Source organism: Monodon monoceros, unplaced genomic scaffold (assembly GCF_005190385.1).
Source record: "Monodon monoceros isolate NGI ecotype Baffin Bay Population unplaced genomic scaffold, NGI_Narwhal_1 Super_Scaffold_12, whole genome shotgun sequence".
Classification (NCBI taxonomy): Eukaryota; Metazoa; Chordata; class Mammalia; order Artiodactyla; family Monodontidae; genus Monodon; species Monodon monoceros.
The window spans coordinates 23,666,057-23,686,533 of NW_021703768.1; positions in this window are offsets into that span (position 1 = coordinate 23,666,057).

Genomic DNA, 20,477 nt, shown 5'->3' on the forward strand with positions numbered 1-20,477 from the left:
GGTTGTATTTCCTGCAGATATCACAAAATAATTAATATCTAAGTAGAGATATAGTAAAAACAAGGGTCAGATAGGATAGCATTTTGAGGGAGAATTGTTGAAGCTGGAAATATAACAGATATTTATCTCAAGAGTTTTAAAAACTTTTAAAATTTAGATTTAATGTATTTCAGAAGAGCAAAGATAGTACAGAGAATTTCCTTATATTCTTCACTCACTTCCATTAATGTTAAAATTTAAAAATGTGTCTTGGCATGTTCTTTATTTGATTTATCTTGCCTGGGTTTCCTTTAACTTTTTGATTTTATAGATTTATATATGTTGTCTATTATCAAAACTTATTAAGTTTGGTACCATAATAATAGCTAAATTACAGACTATATCAGATTCCTCTGGTCTTTTCGCTATTGCCTTTTCTTCACTCCAGTTTACAATACAGAAAATTACATTGCATTTAGATATCATGTCACCTTAGCCTACTTTAATCTGTAACATTTTTCTCTCATTTTTTAAAATTTAGACACTTTTGAATGGTACTAGTCAAATAAATTATAGACCACCATCCTTCTACTTGAATATGTGTAAATACCACAGTGGTGGTGTTCTTTTCATCCCATTGTATCAGGAGATACATGATATCATCATGACTCATTCTTAGTGATAACCTGATCACTTAATGTGGTATCTGTCATGTTTCTCTATTATAAAGTTACTGCTTTTTCTTTTCTAAACTCTATCGTATAGAAGCAAGTTACTAAGTTCAAGAGGAAGGGAACCAAACTCCATTTCTGGACATATGTAAAAATCACCATAGTAATTACATATTTTGAGGGAGATATTTTGAAGCTATGCAACTATTCTGCTTCTCCTTAAAGTTTTGACCAGAAATTTGAAGATGAATTAGCCCATAACAACCATTACTGTGGTGCTCTAATGTTGATTCTGTATTAACTATTAAAAAATTATTCATGATACTTGTTAAAGATGATAATGAAAACTTTATTCTAGAGGGACTATAGCTGCAGGAGAGAGAGAAATCAGGCTCAACTAATAATACAACAAGGAAAAGTGGGGATTTATAGCCAAGGAATAGGGCAGGGGTCAGCAGATGGAAATTACTAAGAAGGAATATCTGGTGAAAGCGAAGAAGGGCTCTGGCTAAACCAACATGACAGGATTCTTGTAGCTAGGCCAGGGTGGTCAGGTAGCATCTGGAGGATGGTAAGCAATGAGGAATTTGATCAAATATCAAAGATGATCAGATATTGAGGGTGAGGTTTTTTATTAAACTGACTTAGCAGGATTCTTGCTCTTGAAGACATGGCCCAAAGATGGAGCCTCATTGAAAAAGAGCTAAGAGGAGTCTAATATTTGATTAAGGAGAATCTTTGTCATTACTTCATTCCTTTTGCATTTATAATCAGAATTCTCCAGTAAGGAAGATTTGTACCTTCTCTTCAATTTACTTATTTATTCAATTCTTTGTATCAGTTTGATATGGATATTTATTTTAGGGTAGGTCATGTGGACAAAAAATTCTCTTAGTTTGCCTTCTTTTGAGATTTTCTTGAATTCTCCTTGAATTTTCTTGAACTATCCTGAAGGATTTTTTTTTGCGGTGGGGGGGTGGCTGGATTTAGGATTCTGGATTAAGAATTTTATTCCTCAGCACTTGAAAAATATTTTGGCACTTAATTCTTGTGTCCATGGTTTCTGATGCGAAATCTGCTCTCATTTCAAATGTTTTTTTTCCCCTGTAGGTAAGGTGTCTTCTGTCTCTGGTTTATATATTTTTGACAAATTTCTGAAAAGTTTACCCCTATTTCTTCATTTACTTTTTAGAATTTCCAGCCCCACTCACTTTCTTCTCTTCTTCCAGGACTCCAATGATAGAAATGTTGGATTCTTCATTGTATTCCTACAGTTCCCTGAGGCGTTGTTCATTGTTTTTAGGCTATTTTCTCTCTTTTGTTTTGTTTAGATTGGGAAATGTCTAAAATTCCACATCATATTCAGTCATTCTTTCTTCTGTCTTCTTCATTCTTCTCTGTAGCCCATCCAGTGATTATTCTCTCCTACCCCTCAGCCAAGGCGAGAATTTCTTATTTTTCCCTGTATTTCTCTCCTCCTCTTCCTGTTGCAGTGGATTTCCTCTAATTCAGACTACATTTTTTAAAATCCATGTATATTAAGCGATATATGTACATTTTTATATTATATTATAAACATATCTTTATGTACATATTACATAGAGTATACTACTATATGTGTTTATTTTTGTGTCATGTTCTGGATGGATTTTGGAAGTGCCTTCTGTGCCTACCAACTCAATCCCAAATGGGATAATTTTATAAGTATTTTCCCTGATCTTTCTTGTAAGCACCCAGTGGAGTTCCAAGAGAAATAGCCTGCAAGTACCTGCAAATCTCCCTTTGTCTTAGGTCTGCTAGAGTTTCGCACTGTCATGCTAGCCCATAATCAGTCTTTAACAACTCATTTAAATATTCTAGTTGAATCTACTGGCTAGATTATATGACCAACTATTTGTCCCAGGTAAACTAATACTCAAATTCCATTTTTCTCCTCAGTGACCTATCTTTCTTTAGATTTCATGTAAGTGGCTTGACCTTCAGTTCTCCAATGTTTTTGAGAAAAGTCATTAATTTGTAGTTAGTGTAGCTTTTTATTTTGTTCTAAGGATGGGGTAACATTCTTTCCAGCTCTTTCAAACTCTGACTTGAAAGCTGAAAAGTGGTTCTGTTTTCAGGTCAAAGTTTGAAAAGCTGAAAAAGTAAGAACAAGATAAAAGCTATACCAACTACAGCAGAGGGATTATGAAGGAGAGATATGAAAGCATGAAATCTATCTGCTATCTCTTCCCAAAAGCATCTTAGTTATGGCTGTATCAGTTAAATATGCTAATCAAAAGAGTCGATCTTTTTGTTTTCCATAAAATCCTGAGATTTGAATGACCAACTTGAAGAGAATCTGTGAGGAAGTATATGTAATTCGTTTAAGAAAAATAATACCATACTAAATCCATTTTTTTTCCAGCTACAGCAAAACATTTTGAATAGATTGATTAAAAATAATAGGACTGGATTGATATTACATTTTTCCACAAATGGCAAAAATAGTAAAATGCATGACAAGGTAATTGAGTAATTTCTATACTATAAATAACACTATTATACAAAATTCAGCAGTACTCTTTTTACACTCAACTGAATGAATCAGAATTAATTTTATCACCTTATTTAATTATAATTTTGCATTTCAGCATGCTTTATAGGATAACGTTCCATAAATCTGATGAAATAGAAACCAGTAGATGAAACATTGATTTGGTTAACTTAACAAATGTTATCTTCCTGAGCAACTGTTGAGTTGTTTTCACTCTTTATCAAACACATTTTCCCTCAAATACAATATTGCAATTACAGGCCGTGCATGAAAATGTCTGTGCATTGTACTAGTGCCAATGAGTAATCTCCTGTTTGGGGCTATAAACATTTCAGTTCAGCTGTTCAATGCGTGTTTACATAAGCTCACATCTTCCCACTCAACGAAATTTCTAAAAGAGCACAGCTCAGTGAAAAATTGAAGAGAGAATGATGAGTAGAAAACAAGTCTATTCTTAACAAACTATAATCAAATCATTACATGAAGCTCTATTCTTTATTCTGCATTTGGTACGATCGTCCTTCAAGCAAAGAAAGAGAATAGGGGAAAAATGTTGACAAATAATGTTACAATTCAAAATAAAATTCTGTGTATCTTAAAAAATAGATGCTGAGTCACACACACATAAAAAAGATCATTAACGGTATTTTTCAAATGGCTCTGTAAAAGTTTCATTTCCAGATACAGCTTATATATGGAATATTGGTATCCAATTTAAAGTCAGGTTCCAAAAGTGAAAATCACAGGAGGTAAAACATTCCCCAGATTTCTAAGCCCCAGTATTCAAGAACCAAAAAAGTTGAGTTACTAAGAGCAAACACAGAAAGATAAATGTAGATAACTTCTCCTAAATTACTTATTTTGATGAACATTTTCACTCTTTTTACCACTAAATCATGTTTTTGTCCATTTACAAAAAAGGTGATCAGAGACAAAATGTCTGCTTTACTCTTAGTACGATAGTATATTACAGTGCAAAGCAGAAACATTTCATTAATGGTACTCCACAGGTGCTACAAGGGTGAAATGATCCCAAATCTGCACCCAACCCACAGATGGACAGATGTATGGTACGCAAAAAGCAGGTGTTTAATTTCATTTGAAAGCTTCTGCACTCAGCTTAGTGTAAATGAAATCAACCTAATCAAATGAAATCAAGTCTAACCCTGCATCCCAGAGACTTTTTTTAAATAGTGGCTTTTAAATACTTTTATTTCAAATCCTATCATTTAAAAACATGTGAGCATTCAACCCAAATATATGTATTACTATTAATTTATAAACAGGATAGATAAGACTATTGTAATATGTTATCTATGTTATGAAATATGCAAATAAAGTTAACATTTTTAAATATAAGATAAAGATAAAACTTACTGAGTTTATATTTGATACAGATAAATGCATTAAAATTGCTACTTCTACCATTTTGATGAGAGCAATATGATTGTACATTTTTCAGTTTCTTTTGTTGTTTTTATTTAATTGAATGGAAGATCTGGTTGTAACTTCACATTAATTGAACACTTGGTTTTAATGTGGCAGCTGAAAAATATATTTCCCAAAGATCCACAGGTATATATTCATCTCTACTTATTAAATTATGATACTTATTTTCAAATACATCCAGTATTTAAACAACATATTTATATAATATATACATATGTGTATACAGAGTTAGTTATATATGCACACATATTAATATGTACATGAACACACACACACAAACACACGTATCCTGTTATGTGTATCAAGTTGTTTTTCTTTTTAAAGATTTTTTTGATGTGGACCATTTTTAAAGTCTTTATTGAATGTGTTACAGTATTACTTCTGTTTTATGTTTTGGTTTTTTGACCACAAGGCATGTGGGATCTTAGCTCCATGACCAGAGATTAAACCCGCACCTCCTGCATTGGAAGGTGAAGTCTTAGCCACTGGACTGCCAAGGAAGTCCCCATGTATCGTGGTTTTAAAAGATGGCTGCAAGTTCTTTGACACTTCTCCCATTGAGAGGTGAAAGTTTATTTTCCTTCTCCCTTGTCTTATGAAGCTTTTGACTGCTTCATCTAAAGGAGAATGGCAGAAATGGTGTTATATGATTTCTGGGGCTAAATTATAAAAGGCAATGCATCTTTCTTCCTTTTTAATCACTGGAGCTCTCAGGGTTAGAACCATGGGCTGACAAGTACCAGTTACCCCAAGGCCACTATGCTGAAGAAGGAAAGAAACATAGTTGTACAAATCATACACACAGTTCCTGGTTGGAACTTAAATGAAGAGATATCAAATTCATATCCAAAAATCTTAATGTTGGGAAAGGCTATTAATTATAAAACTGAAGAAAGCTTCATCTGCAGTTTGCTTTACATATCCTGTTCTGTGCACTGTGAATTGCTAAATCCATTTATGAAGCTTGTGTTAGGAGGGTTAACTTTTCTCCATGTTATAAAGAGATGTGCAGAGGACATTACTGTGTAGCAGGAGTATATGATGTCACCTACAACACTAACTGCTTTTAATTGTAGTCTTGATTCATACAGAAATGTAGTGAAACTATTGGGGACACCTTTCTGCAGAGTAAAGACAATGTATTTCAAAATAACGCTACTCTGTGTCAAGCAGGTAAATATACCATTTACCTAAAAAGTAAAATACTTCATAATGTATTATTATATTTTGGAAGATATTATCTAAATATCTTAAAATTTTGATATGGGGATGTAATAAAATCAAATGTTATGAATAATCTCTGATTTATGTTCCATTTTGTGTTGCTGAAAATTTCTAATGTCCACTTCTGGTTCAGATATATATCTACATACATGTATATCATATATATATACATATATGTATATAAATATATATGTGTGAGCTGATAATCGATTCTGAAAGAAAATATTTTTTCTAAAACACTTTTACTTCATGTAAAGATTATTTTTGATTTCCAAGACATATGTGACTTTTACTGAAATTATTTTCTTTCAAGATTGACCTCTTCAGTAGGGTGGTACGAAGCATTCAGTTTGTGTGCACTTCTTACTCTAAAACAAGATAACAGACTAGAAAGACAGATAATAATAGTAAAATAAAACAATAAATTCTACATTTTATTCCTTAAAAAATAAATTATTGATATAACTTCTCATTTATTAAAGTATTTATTTCCTCAGTTTCAATTATTTATTTTTATTAAGTATATCTTATTTGTACAAACAGTTATGAACCCTTTCAGTAGGAGTAGGGAGTGCATTTCTTCCAAAATGTTTGGACTTTGGTTAGGTATGTGTAATTCAACGTGTGACAGAAGGTCACTGTTAATCTAAAGACTAAATTTTCCAAAAGGAGAGCTAAACTTTGTAAGTTTCATTGTGTTTTAAAATTAAATTTCTAAATGTTTCAGCAGTAATTGTAAATCCAACATAGTAATTGTAAGTTCTATGTTTTGTTTTCCACAATATATCTAAATTTTTGTGGTATCTTCCAATTCATTCATACTTTAGATTCTTCTTTCCTACTTTAATCAGTTAAAATATACTTATTGTATACAGCCTGTATCCAGAAATCAATCAATCATCATAAATTTGTGGAAGTCCTTGGAATTATTTGTTGTTATTTTGCTTTACTTTGTCCATGGAAGATGCCTCTCTCTCTCTCTCTCTCTCTCTCTCTCTGTCTCTCTCTGTCTCTCTCTGTCTCTGTCTCTGTCTGTCTCTCTCTCTCTCTCCCTCTCTTTGTTTAGAATGTACAAGGCTTTGTTTTTGGCATCTACTGTGGCCTGTGTTGAATGTTTATCTAGCCAATGAAAATTTAACATTACAGTTATGTCTTGTGTTGAGGATTATAAGGCAGAATGTGGGACAAGAAGGAAAGAAAGCATTGATCAATGATTAGGGACTGCCCCATGCAGGGTGGGAGATACTAGGACACGTGTCATATACTTATGTTCTGTTTGCAGCAGCCCTAGTTTATACTCATCTTCACTTCTCCTTCAGTTTAGCATATTTTTCAGGTTTTTCCTTTTATAACAAGGTACTCTTTCTTTTCTTCCCTAACCCTTCCCAGATGCAATGTAATAGACACTTAGCTTCCAAGGACAAAGTATGCTTTAATGAATACTTAAGCATTGCATTTCAATATCTCAAGAAATTTTATTTTTATTTTATTAAAGTATAGTTGATTTACAATGTCATGTTAGTTTCAGGTGTACAAAAAAGTGATTCATTTATACATATATCTATTCTTTTTCAGATTATTTTCCCTTATAGGCTATTACAAAATATTGAGTATAATCCACTGTGCTACCCAGTAGGTCCTTGTTGTTTATCAATTTTATATATAGTAGTGTGTATCTGTTAATTCCAAACTCCTAAATTATCCCTCCACCACCCCCTCTCCCTTTTGGTAACCACAAGTTTGTTTTCTATGTCTGTGAGTCTGTTTCTGTTTTGTAAGTAGATTCATTTGTATTATTTTTTAGTTTCCTCATATAAGCCATATCATATGATATTTGTCTTTCTCTGTCTGGCTTACTTCACTTAGTATGATAATTTCTAGGTCCCCCCCCCCATTGCTGCAAATGACATTATTTCATTCTTTTTTATGGCTGAGTAATATTCCACTGTGTGTGTGTGTGTGTGTGTGTGTGTGTGTGTGTGTGTGTATTTATACCACATCTTCTTTATCCATTCATATGTTGATGGACATTTAGGTTGGTTCCATCTTGGTTATTTTAAATAGTGTTGCAGTGAACACTGGGTGCATGTATCTTTTCAAATTATGGTTTTTCTCTGGATATATGCCCAAGAGTGGGATTGCAGGATCATATGGTAGCTCTATTTTTTAGTTTTTTAAGGGACTTCCATACTGCTCTCCATAGTGGCTGTACCAGTTTACATTCCCACCAACAGTGTAAGAGTGTACCTTTTTTCTATATCCTCTCCAGCATTTATTATTTGTAGACTTTTTGATGATGGCCATTCTGACTGGTATGACGTGATACCTCATTGTAGTTTTGATTTGTGTTTCTCTAATAATTAGTGATGTTGAGCATCTTTTCATGTGCCTTTTGGCCGTCTGTTATGTCTTCTTTGGAGAAATGTCTATTTAGATGTTCTGCGTATTTTTTTGATTTTTTTGTTTTGTTTTGTTTTGTTTTTTAATATTGATACAAAGAGCTGTATGTGCTATTTGTATATTTTGGAGATTAATCCCTTGTCGATCATAGCATTTGCAAATATTTTCTCCCATTCTGTAGGTTGTCTTTTTGTTTTGTTTATGGCTTCCTTTGCTGTGTAAAAGCTTTTAAGTTTACTTAGGTCCTATTTTTTTAATTTTTGTTTTTATTTCCATTGCTCTAGGAGGCAGATCCAAAAAGATATTACTGTGATTCATGTCAAGGAGTGTCTGCCTATGTTTTCCTCTAGGAGTTTTATAATATCTGGTTTTATATTTAAGTTTTTAATCCATTTTGAGTTAATTTTTGTATGTGGTATTAAGGAGTGTTCTAATTTCATTCTTTTACATGTAGCTGTCCAGTTTTCCCAGCACCACTTATTGAAGAGACTGTCTTTTCTCCATTGTATATTATTGCCTCCTTTATCTCAAGAAATTTGATGATGAATATGTAACTTGAATAAAATGTTGACATTTTCATCCATAATGGAAACTATAGGAGTGTGGTCATGTGGGCCACAAATGTGTGGAGTGAATGGTAACTTACTTATTTTAAGAAGATTATCTCACAGGAAGAGGAATTATCACAGGTGTCTATACAAATGTCAGTGGATATCACTTTTAGGAGCCTGGCTTTCCATTTAGATAAAATAACTTCCGTCCTAGGTGACTTCACTCACATTCTGTTCCAAACTTTCTTTGTATACATGCAACATGGATCAATAGACATCAGTGTGCTGTCTCCTTAAGCAGAAATTTAGATTTCTTTTTATATCTTGTTTCAGATATAATTGTCCTTTCTCTTTTTACTACCTGTCACTCTAATCATATTTTAGAAATGTTTGAACCCTTGAAGAAGTATGTTGTAAATCAATCTACATGCTACAAAGGTAGTAGATATATTTTTGTAAATGAATTCTCTATATTTTGGTTGTAGTTTAATACTAGTTGGAAATATTTAGTAAAATATTCCACAATTAAAACTGTCAGCAAACACAACTTTTAAGTTCTCAGTGAATTGCAGTTATTAAAAACAAGTACTTCAAAGGGATAAGGGATAAGACATTATACCTATAAAAGTAAGAGAGGACCTGAAAATATAAAATGAAGAGAGCTAAAATATTGAATGTGGTTTAATTTTGAATTTTGAATATCTCAAATTATTGGAAGAATACTATTATAGAATAGTCATTTCTTAATTGGGTCAATGTATATTCTGTACCAAAATGGAATAAAACTGAGAAGGGCTTTAACTTTTTAGCCTGCAACTCTAGAAAAAAATTGTTAATAATCATAAGTAGAACTTATTCAGTGAGTTTCATTTTATGAAATATTTGTTAAGGATAGATACTCTAAATGCAGAAAACAATGCAGCACCTGTGAAAATGCTAGAGCTTCAATATTTACATATTCAAATACAGAAAAAAGTCTTTAAGAAAATACTCCATTAGTAGAATTTGTTTTCAGCTCAGCACTTTTAGAGAGATTACTTTTTCAATAAAAAAATATTATGGTTTAAAGAAAGGAGTGTCTCAATTTCAAATTTTGCAACAATTAAATACAAATTTGAAGATGATTGCTGTTGCTTTTATAAAAAATAAACTAATATGATCATATTGGAAAATGGATTTATGAAGAAAAAATGCAATAAAATATTAGAGACAATTAAGGCAAAGAAACTGATTCACATAAATTAATATGCAAAGTACTTCCTCTGATATTTTACTCTTAATTTGTTGTTCATATAATAAGAATAAAGAATTATATAAAAATTTTACTTCACTGACAAGGTTGTGTTTCTGTTTTAGAAACAATTTTATTTTTGAAAATGTTGCAATATAAATATTTACTATACCCTCCAATATAATAAATTGATATTTTGGTAAAACAAAAAAGCTTCAAAATTAAATGATTTTATTTAATTTTATTCTCCCTTTTGACTCTGAAAATTTCCCCTGTGTAGATGATAAGTCATACAGTTAGTCATATACTACTCAACTTTCTTTTTGAACTTTTCTTTTACTGTCAGAATGAGAATGGAAAGGGAAATGGCAAGAATCAATTAGATTTTTATTTTAATTGAATGAGTCATCTAAGCTGTTTCTGTTTATTCTGGATGCTTTCTGGAAAATAAACTGGAGTAGCAGAAGTCAATGGTCATGAGTGAGAGTGAACATGGTATAGATGGGAAATGCTGGGCTAAACTTCCTCCATCATACCATACCTGCCTTAGGACTGCCTCATCTGGAATCTGAATCAAATATTTTAATGCTCTTTTGTAATTGCCAGAAAACTCATTTCAGTTAAAGTAAGGAGGTGGCAGACCTTTCTGTAAATGTGTTAAGGACCAAAAAGTGTTCAGATGATAAAGAGTAAAGACATGTGAATTGAAAAATAAACATATCAGCAGGTCAGGTAAAAGGAAAAGAATCACAAGGTATCTTTCTTTCCACAATAAATTGCATTATTGAGCACCTATTGTGTGCTAAATAGTAGATATAAGCTGTTAAAAATTATAATATCTATTACAGAGAGTGTATTGTAGAAGTAAACATTTAAAAGGTAGGAAGATATAATCATACAGGAGAGTTTAGGACAGGTCATATATAAAAATTAAGAATGTGGGAAAATAAGGAAAAGATTATGAACATGGTGTAATCCTAATAAAAATTTTAAAAGGAAACCCCCCAAAGGTAAATCCAAGTCAAGAAATGGTTTCTCAATATCCCAGTTTCTGAGTTACAGTGATAGCTGTTCTGCTATCTGAGATTGCTGTCTGCTATCTGGCTGTCTGCCGATCTGAGATTTTCATGAAAGCATGAAATGACCTGCGACAGTCTTCAATTAGAGCAGCACGGTTCTATATTCCCAAGGATCTGGTTTTCAAAAGCAATATTGCAAGGCTGAAGTCTGTCACATTAGCATTAAAAGATGTACATATTTAGCTGTCAGATCTCATCTCTGAGAGGAATGTCTAAGCTTTGCTCTTCCTGGCTAGGTCCAGACATAGAAATCAAGGACATTCTTGATAAGCTGGCAATAGAGAAGTGTATGATCTCCATGCATAAGCATCTTTAGTATCTTATGAAGGAAAATAGATTTATAAAGTTGCAACAAGCTGGAAGAGCAATAGGGAAATATGCTAACAAACAGCAGAAAATCAAATATATTTTTCATAATCTTGGAAGAACAAGGCTTTCCTTTGCAAAATCCTGAAGTTGAGAGTTGAATCAGATATAATAACATGTTTCATATGAGACTATAGCTTAAGGAGCCTTGTATCTCTGTAAATGAGATACATCCAGGAAGAAGCCAAAAAGAGCAGACTACAAGAAACTTCTGAGAAATAATGTAATGTATAGAATGTATGGACAAGAAGATTTCCTGCTAAAGGCCCCTTTCTCTGAGATCTGAGCAAGAAAGTCAGAACCTTAGGTCAAAGTCAGAGAAGGACCCAATGGAAGACAGGACATAGATAGCATTGCGCCAGGCCCAGGGTATCAGTGGTGGAACAGGCCTGACTGTGCAAAGTTACATAACTAAGCAAAGAATCTCAAGGCATAAACAGAGTGTAGACAAAGAGGATTTGCAAAAGAACCTGATTAATTCTAAAGGATGCAAGCCAAATATCCCTGTTAGGTAAGACAGTCCTCAAGAGAACCCAACAAACTTCCTTTCTGAGGATAGGGTTAGAGAGAAATCTTAAAGCAGCCTGTATTAATCACAGTTTCTTGTTTAAGCATTATGGGATCAGCTGGCCACACTGTTGGTAAAAATCAGGAGCCCATGGAATTGACGTAACAGCTTTGTGGGGTGTATGAAAGTTCCCTTTAAAAATTTCAGTTTGATACATAGCAGAGAAAATAGGCATGCAGGAGAGAGATGATTTAAATGCAATACCTGATATAAAGGCTTCCTGCAGCACTCAGTATGCAATGGATAACCTACAAAAGAGAGAGATGTTACATGTGTGATAATCTAAACAATTCACCCATGAGGCAACCTGCAAGGTCAAAACAAGATCCATCCAAAAGAGAATATATACCTATGGAAAGACTGTAGAAAATACTTAACCACAAGTTGAACCTTACAATTGTCTCTTAAAACTATGAATACAATTGAGTAATTATAACTTCTCTTCATTACAGAGAAGGGAAAGGACAGGATGCTATGAGATAATAAGAGTATGAGTGTGAGAAAATGTTTTGAAGTGATTGCTCAAGAAAATTCTAAGACAACAACATTTAAACAGAGATCTGAAGGATAGTTATAACTTAATCATAAGAAGTGTGGTAATAGGAATGATTATGTCAGAGGATAGAGGAAGGTATTGTGTTAAAAAAAAAAAAAAAGATTTGATCTACTCAAGGAAATGAGGAAGACAAATGTGATAGAAGTCTAAGTCCCTGAGGTGTAGAGCCCAGTGAGAGAGAAGGCTCAGGTCTCAGATCCAGTCATCCAATGCCTTGCAGACCATTATGGTTAGTTTTGTAGTTGTTTTTTGTTTTGGGGGTATTTTTTCGGTAGCTTTCAAGATATTTTTGCCATTTTAGTGTCCTCTAGTTTTGCTATATGTGTGTCTAGGTGTGTGAATTTGTTTCAGTTCATTGTTTTTGGTTCTCAGTGGCCCTTTCAAACTGAGAAGAGATGCCATTCGTAAATACAGGACAATTCTCAGCAATACCCCATCAATAATTGCTTTTCTGCCATTGTCTATGTTTTTACTCAAGAACAGCTGTTGTTTGATGGGGTCTGGGAATCTCTTTGCCATCTATCCATAATTTGCTTTTATTTTATTCTTTTAATATCTATTTGTTATGTTCTGAGTGAATTTTTGAATATATCCAATTGACCAGTTTTTTTGACCTCCTGCTCTGTGGCAATCATAATATCTTCCTGTCTTCTTTTACATGTAGTTTTACTTACTTCTTTACCTTGGTACCATTTCCTGATTTCTATCATCATGTGCCCTGTAAGCACTTTATCCATTCTTCTATTTAAGAAATATACATGCACTTATTTTGGGCTTCCCTGGTGGTGCAGTGGTTGAGAGTCCACCTGCCTGAAGCAGGGGACACGGGTTCGTGCCCCGGTCCGGGAAGATCCCACATGCCACAGAGCAGCTAGGCTCGTGAGCCATGGCTGCTGAGCCTGCGCATCCGGAGGGAGAGGCCACATCAGTGAGAGGCCCGCGTACCACAAAAAAAAAAAAAGAAAAGAAAAGAAATATACATGCACTTATTTTAAAATCGTTTTCAGTTTCTCTACTATTGAATTCCTTTGTTAGTTGCTTCGTTTCATAAATAATTTTTTTTTTACATTTACATTTAAAAATTTACATTTTTACCATTATTTTCTTCTCACTTGCATTGTGATCTTTATTTGCCAGCTCATTTGCTCATTATAAGAGGTTTTAGTTTCCACATTGTCTTTTGTTTTGTTGTTGTTGTTGGTTTTTTATCAGTGCCAACCTGTTTCCAACTTGAGATTTTGTAGTTGCCTCTCCCCAGCCCTGGGTACTACAACTTGAGGCTGTTGTTGAGAGATAACCAGGGAGATATCATAGTCCAAGTAGCCTGGCCCAAGCCAAGGTTTAATGCTTTTCACTTTTCCTCTCACTACCCCAGGTGAGCAATATCCATAAAAGTTATGGTCATCAGGCTCAGTTTCAGATGGTTTATATTCTTCGTTCCTGGGTGCCAACAGACCTCTTCAGTGACTAGTTTACATGTTGTGAGCTTAGTTTTGGTTCCCTGCAGTGCATGGACCACTTACCCACCAAAAATCAAACTCCACATGCCTCTCCTGTTCCTGGAATTGAAATGCAGCAGGCTCATAATTTTCACATTTATTTCCAGCTGATAAATTGAAAAGCTTATCTTATTTTTGAACATGTCCATATTCACAGCTATAGTGCAATATAAATTGGAATCACTTTATGCCAAGAAGTGACAAAATCCAAATTACAACTTAACAAAGATCACTCCTGCAGCTGAGTCCAGAGCAGATGGGAGGGGCTAAGTGCAAACTATAATAGGAGTGTGGGAAAAGAGAGGCATCCACAACGATGTACTTGAACATGAAGAAGTGAATCAATGATGTGAACTGTGTCACTGACCTTACGGTGTAAGATAACAATAATCCCAGACCCTACTAGAAAGTGCAGTTGGCATAATTGAGAATCCAGGCCCCTAAATTAATTCCTCTCGACTTTATTCACCTTTTTCAGGCCTCAGCATAGATCACAACTTCCGCCCACTTATCACCCTCCTCCATTTGTAGAATTCTATGTTTAACTTATTTTATCTTATTTTTATGGTTTCTTCACAGTTTTTATCTTTGAGTTAGTAATTTACCAAATTTTTATATCCTAAGTCTCCTTTCTTATTTCCTCAAAAGCAGAATGATGTGGTCCAATTCCTTGTGGGTAATAAAGTTCCTGCCATGAAATAGAGTTGAAAATGTGTGCTTTTTATAAATTGTGATATTGCCCAGCATAAGACAAAATTCAAAATAAAAGGGAAATGAAAATATGAACTGAGTTGAAGAAACTCTCAATGGCCTCTCCAAATTTCCTTTTGGCTTTAAAGGGTTTAGCACTCATATTTGGTCCCATATCTCAGGTATTTTGCCTGAGCATAGAAAGATAAACCACCCTACCTTTTAAACTTATTTTATTATTTTTTTTTTTTGTGGTATGCGGGCCTCTGACTGTTGTGGCCTCTCCCGTTGCGGAGCACAGGCTCCAGACGCACAGGCTCAGCGGCCATGGCTCACGGACCTAGCCACTCTGTGGCACGTGGGATCTTCCTGGACCGGGGCACGAACCCGTGTCCCCTGCATCGGCAGGCAGACTCTCAACCACTGCACCACCAGGGAAGACCTTAAACTTATTTTTAAAAAATGATCCTGAAGTGGTTAAAAACGTCGTACTGTGACATGTACTCTTGTGAAAACAATGATTACTTCAGTTGATCCTAATGCTTAATGCATTGAAGACATGAGAAATGTTAATTGGAGTCTGAAAAACTGTCATACATAGTTGTCAAAAAACTATTATGCACCATAATCTAGATCTCACTGCCACAGTTATAGCTATTTGAGGAATTTCATTATATATACTTTCATTGAGCACCAGAATACTGTGAAATACTAAATACTTGGCAGGCAGCCAAAGTTATCCTAATCAATTTACTCCAAAAAGTAGCTTTTAAACTAAGAGGTTTAAGACATTTTTAAAATTTTAACCAAAAAATCAATATAATTTTTCATAATTGTCCTGTGAGATAATTAAAACTGTAGTTATTCTGGACATGAAATATTGACTATAAAATGCCTAAATGCCATGATATTATCTGTAAAAAGAGTTTTCTGAATAATATTTCATTCTAAGATACAAATATTTATTAAATAATTTTAAAGGCTACTGTATATCAAAATGTATAAAAGTGCAAGTTAAGAATAATTTACAGTTGATTTCTTCATATTTACTCTCCACCTAACCTTCCTACATCTTTTGCAATAAAGTCATTTTCGTTGGTACAAAGAGACTCAAACTCACGCTCTCTTTACAGTAACAACCTTACTTGTTATTCTGGCATCCTACCTCCTTAATGGCATTTGCCAAGGCTTAACATGGAGCTTTTCTATTTGTAGGCCTGTATTTCACAGAACATAAACCATATGTGGCAACCTCAAATCAAGAGCCTCCTGCTGGAGATGGAGAAATCTGTAGACTGTAATTGAACTTCTCTCTTCCCAGGCACTGCACAACCCCTCCCCCCAACCTCAGGAGGAACTTTAAAGTTCAAAGTTAAAGTAGAATTTTCTCACAATGACACAATGCCCAAAATCTGTCAAATTCTTGCTGTTTTGGTCTTCAAGTTATGTGTGTGTGTGTGTATATATATATATATATATATATATATATATATACAGATATATACATATATATTTCTTACCACTCTTTTGATTTCAATGAAACGTTCTGTGATCATCACTTCTTCTATAATGATGTTGACATTTGATATGTGTTTCTGTCTCATGGGCTTTTTTCTTAATAATTGACTTTTGATGCATACTTCATAGTTCTTTTCTTTTTCTCTTGTTCATTTTTCTCTTTTTCCCCCTAAAATAAAACTTACAGAAATGTGATGTTTAGAAGGAAGATAAGTTACTTATTTTTAATTGAATTTTTTCTCAATAATTAGTTCACTGAATTCATACTTTTTACATGTGCTCTAATTTGTGCTCCAAATAATTAAAATGCAGCAAATTTAAAAGGTTAATATCAAACCATGAACATACCACCAAAATTAACCTATGGATATGTTATGTTACAGGCCAAGAGAGATTAAGATCGCAGATGGCATTAAATTTGTAAATTAGCTGATTAGTTTATAATAGGGAGATTATTCCTGGGTTATCCTATTGGGCCCAGTGTAATCACAGGTAGCCTTTAAAGTGAGAAATAAAGCAAGAAGAGGGGTCAGAGTCAGAGAGAGATTTGAAGATGCTATGCTGCTGGCTTTAAAGATGGAGAAAAACCACAAGCTAAGAAATCAGGCAGCCTTCGAAAGTTTGAAGAGGCCAAAAACTGGATTTTCTCCTAAGACCTCCAGAAAAGAATGCAACTCTGCCAACACCTTGATTTTAGGGCAATGAGACTTCTAACCTTGATAATACATTTGTGTTATTTTAAGCCACTAAATTTGTGATAACTTCTTATAGCAGCACTAGGAAACTAAAGCTAATAATATGCACTATAAATGTATACATTCAAAAACCATAAATGGCATTGCTTTATATAATTAAATTTTAGTTTATCTGCCCTTACCTACAGATCATACTGCTTGATTATATTCCCTAGTCTTCCCTGCCTGTGGCTGTTTTTATTATCCTGACTGTGTACAATAAAATGTGAGCAGAAGCAGCCTGCAGCACCTCAAGGCAAGGCCCACTGAAAACATCACACTCAATCCACATTAGCTGCTGAATACGGAGAGGCAGGTGTCCCTAAATTTAAGTTGCAGAACCTCATGATCAAAGGAGTCTTGATCTCTGAATGACTGCATGGAGCAGAGTCTCCAACCCTTCCCCATTGCTGACATACATACAGCTGTGACAGGACCAAAAAATACTATTACATAGCACTGATACTTAAGGGTGTTTAACTTATTGCATTTGCCACTTACCTTCTCAAAGATAATTTCCTTGTCAGCATACCTTCAAAAGCACAATATTTGATTGTAACTAATTTGTTAAACTTTTCCACACAGCACTATATTTGAGACCTATTGATGAGGTTACATAAAATCTAATCAGTTATTTCAATTACTAGAGAGTTTTTATTGCAAGAATGAATTACATTAATCTACTTTTCTGAATATGTATTATATATTTCGGGAAATTTTAGGGGGAGTAGTATGTGGGGGAATATGTGTATGCATGTATATATATGCATACATATACATATATATTAGTTTGAGAATAAATTTATATTTGGAGAACAAATATGCAAAATTGAAAAAGCTGTACTATAACTGAATATATTGCAAATCTAATTAAATGGATAAATGATGAAAAACATAGTTGGTTGTGGTATGTTTTTGGAGGTTTTGCCAAATTGCTCTCCAAATCATTCTTCAGTACTATCAAAAGTAAAATCACCAACTATGTAAAAGATCTCGAGTTGCACCAGTCCTTGCAATTATGTATTATTATCAGATTGAAAACAAATGTACAATATGGGTATAAAATAGTATCTCATTACTATTTTGTTTTTTATTCTCTTTATATTAGGGGATTATCAGCATTTTTTTCTTTTTTTTGGTCATTTGCCATTCCGTGTCTCATTTCTTTGAATTACTTTTTAGAATTCTGTTCAGGCATATTTAATAGCTAAGTTTAATTTTGTATCACTGGACTAAACATAGTCACATGGCCATACCCAGACTCAGGGTGAGAAAACAACATTTAGCCCCTAAACAAAACCTAGAGTGTATAACTGTGAAGAATGGATAACTGGAGTTTGGATGTGTAGTAGTAGTTTCTCTGTATTCACTCTTTTCTATAATTTTAAGTTGCCTATAATTTATTCACTTTAATAGTAGAAGCAGATATATGAATAAATTACCTCCAAATTTATCAATCTTTTAACCCATAATATCTGCTTTCCTCTGTTTTAAGATGTCCTTCTCTAAATTTTTAAAGAAATGTATTGCATTTTGGGGCATAAAATAACCTTTATTTTTCTAATTTCAGAATTTATTTGATTTGGAATTTTTGTTTATGACATATGATGGAAGACTATCTTTTAAAAAATATGGATAGCACGTTAAATCACCATTTATTTAATAGCCAATTCTGTCTCAGTTTTTTTTTCTGTTTGTTTTTGGGTGTTTTTTTTTGCGGTACGCAGACCTCTCACTGTTGTGGCCTCTCCCGTTGCGGAGCACAGGCTCCGGACGCGCAGGCTCAGCAGCCATGGCTCACAGGCCCAGCCACTCCGTGGCATGTGGGATTTTCCCGGACCGGGGCACGAACCCGTGTCCCCTGCATCGGCAGGCGGACTCTCAACCACTGCGCCACCAGGGAAGCCCGTCTCAGTTCTTTTTTATGATTTATCTATCAGATACCATATCAATTTGGATTAGGTCTTAAAATCATGATGTTTTTAATATCTATTAGGGTTTACATGAATGTTGGAAAACTTAGGGGAATGGAGTGTGGGGAAGACTCAAAGAAAGTAAGAGAAGCTGCAGCTGCAAGTTAAGGACACAGATACTGGAGACTTTACTTTGAAGCTTCAAAGTGACGGTTTTCCTAGTGTCATTAGGCATCTGCAGCAATTTTCAAGAGTCTTTGAGAGAGTTTCCACCAGTTATCTCAGGCTATGGCTTCAAAGCCATTTTCAATTCATTGCCAAGAAGCTACCATGAATCACATGTATCTTATTTTTTTATTTGGTCACATTGTTGAGCTTTCATACTGATTCTAATAATTAATAAATTATCAAAGACATTTTATGTTGACCAATATTTCCTCAGCAACCAGTAATACTTTGTTCAAACTTCATATATACTTTAAAAAATTCTCTGCACTGCCCAATGAATTGCCCAGTAAATGACATCTTAGGTAGTATGTAGGCTTTTAATGGAAGATCTTTATTTGGATAAAGAATATTCCATTAATGCTTGGTTTTCAAAAAGTATATATACTTAAATTTTGTTAAGTTTGAGTTATTTTTCTGTGAGTTCACAAAATAATATTTTATAATTTTCCTCTTTAATCTTTCAATGTGATAAATAACATATATAATTTTTATCCTTGGACTCTTGGGGATAAAAATAATAGTCATTGATTTTTTATTCTATGCAATATTTCAGAATTCATGTTAATTATATTTATTAGGGGAGTTCATACACTTGTACATAAGTGAGAAAGATTTATACATTATTTTATTGTATATTAACATATATAGGTAAAATAAATCTTGATTTTATCAGAAAACTATTTATTGTTTTATCAGTAAAACAATTGTAAAAAAGCATATTTCTAACGTTTAACAAACTGACCCCTTTTTGTATTTTTTAAATCTTTTTCCAGAATAAAACGCTAAAGCTTCATACAAGCATTTATTTGGTTTTATTCTCCTTCTCTTTTCCATCTTTGTGTACACTCATATCCATTCAGTATAATTTGGATGGATCTAGATTATTACTTAGCATCCAACTACTGATCTGCATTTTTTCCTTGAAAAGATTCAGGCAAAACACATGTGACATCAACAGTAGCTATGTTTCTTCCATATTACAGAAAGTCCTCAACTCAAAATCATGACAGAAGACTCTGATAATTAGAGATCCATATATGCACATTTCACTATTATACATAAGGAAAAGTAATTCTCCAAGGAGTGTACTTATATAAATTCTATAATGTAAGATCTGACAATACAGGTTTGCTACTTGGCTTTGGGAAGCTATTATGCACTCCCAGCTGGCACAGTTACACCCACAGGGATTATGCTCAGCACAGGGCATACGGTTTCATTATTGCCATCTTTAAAAATGAACCTGAAAGCTTAGATGGACGGAAATGTGTAAAAAGTACTTTCACAT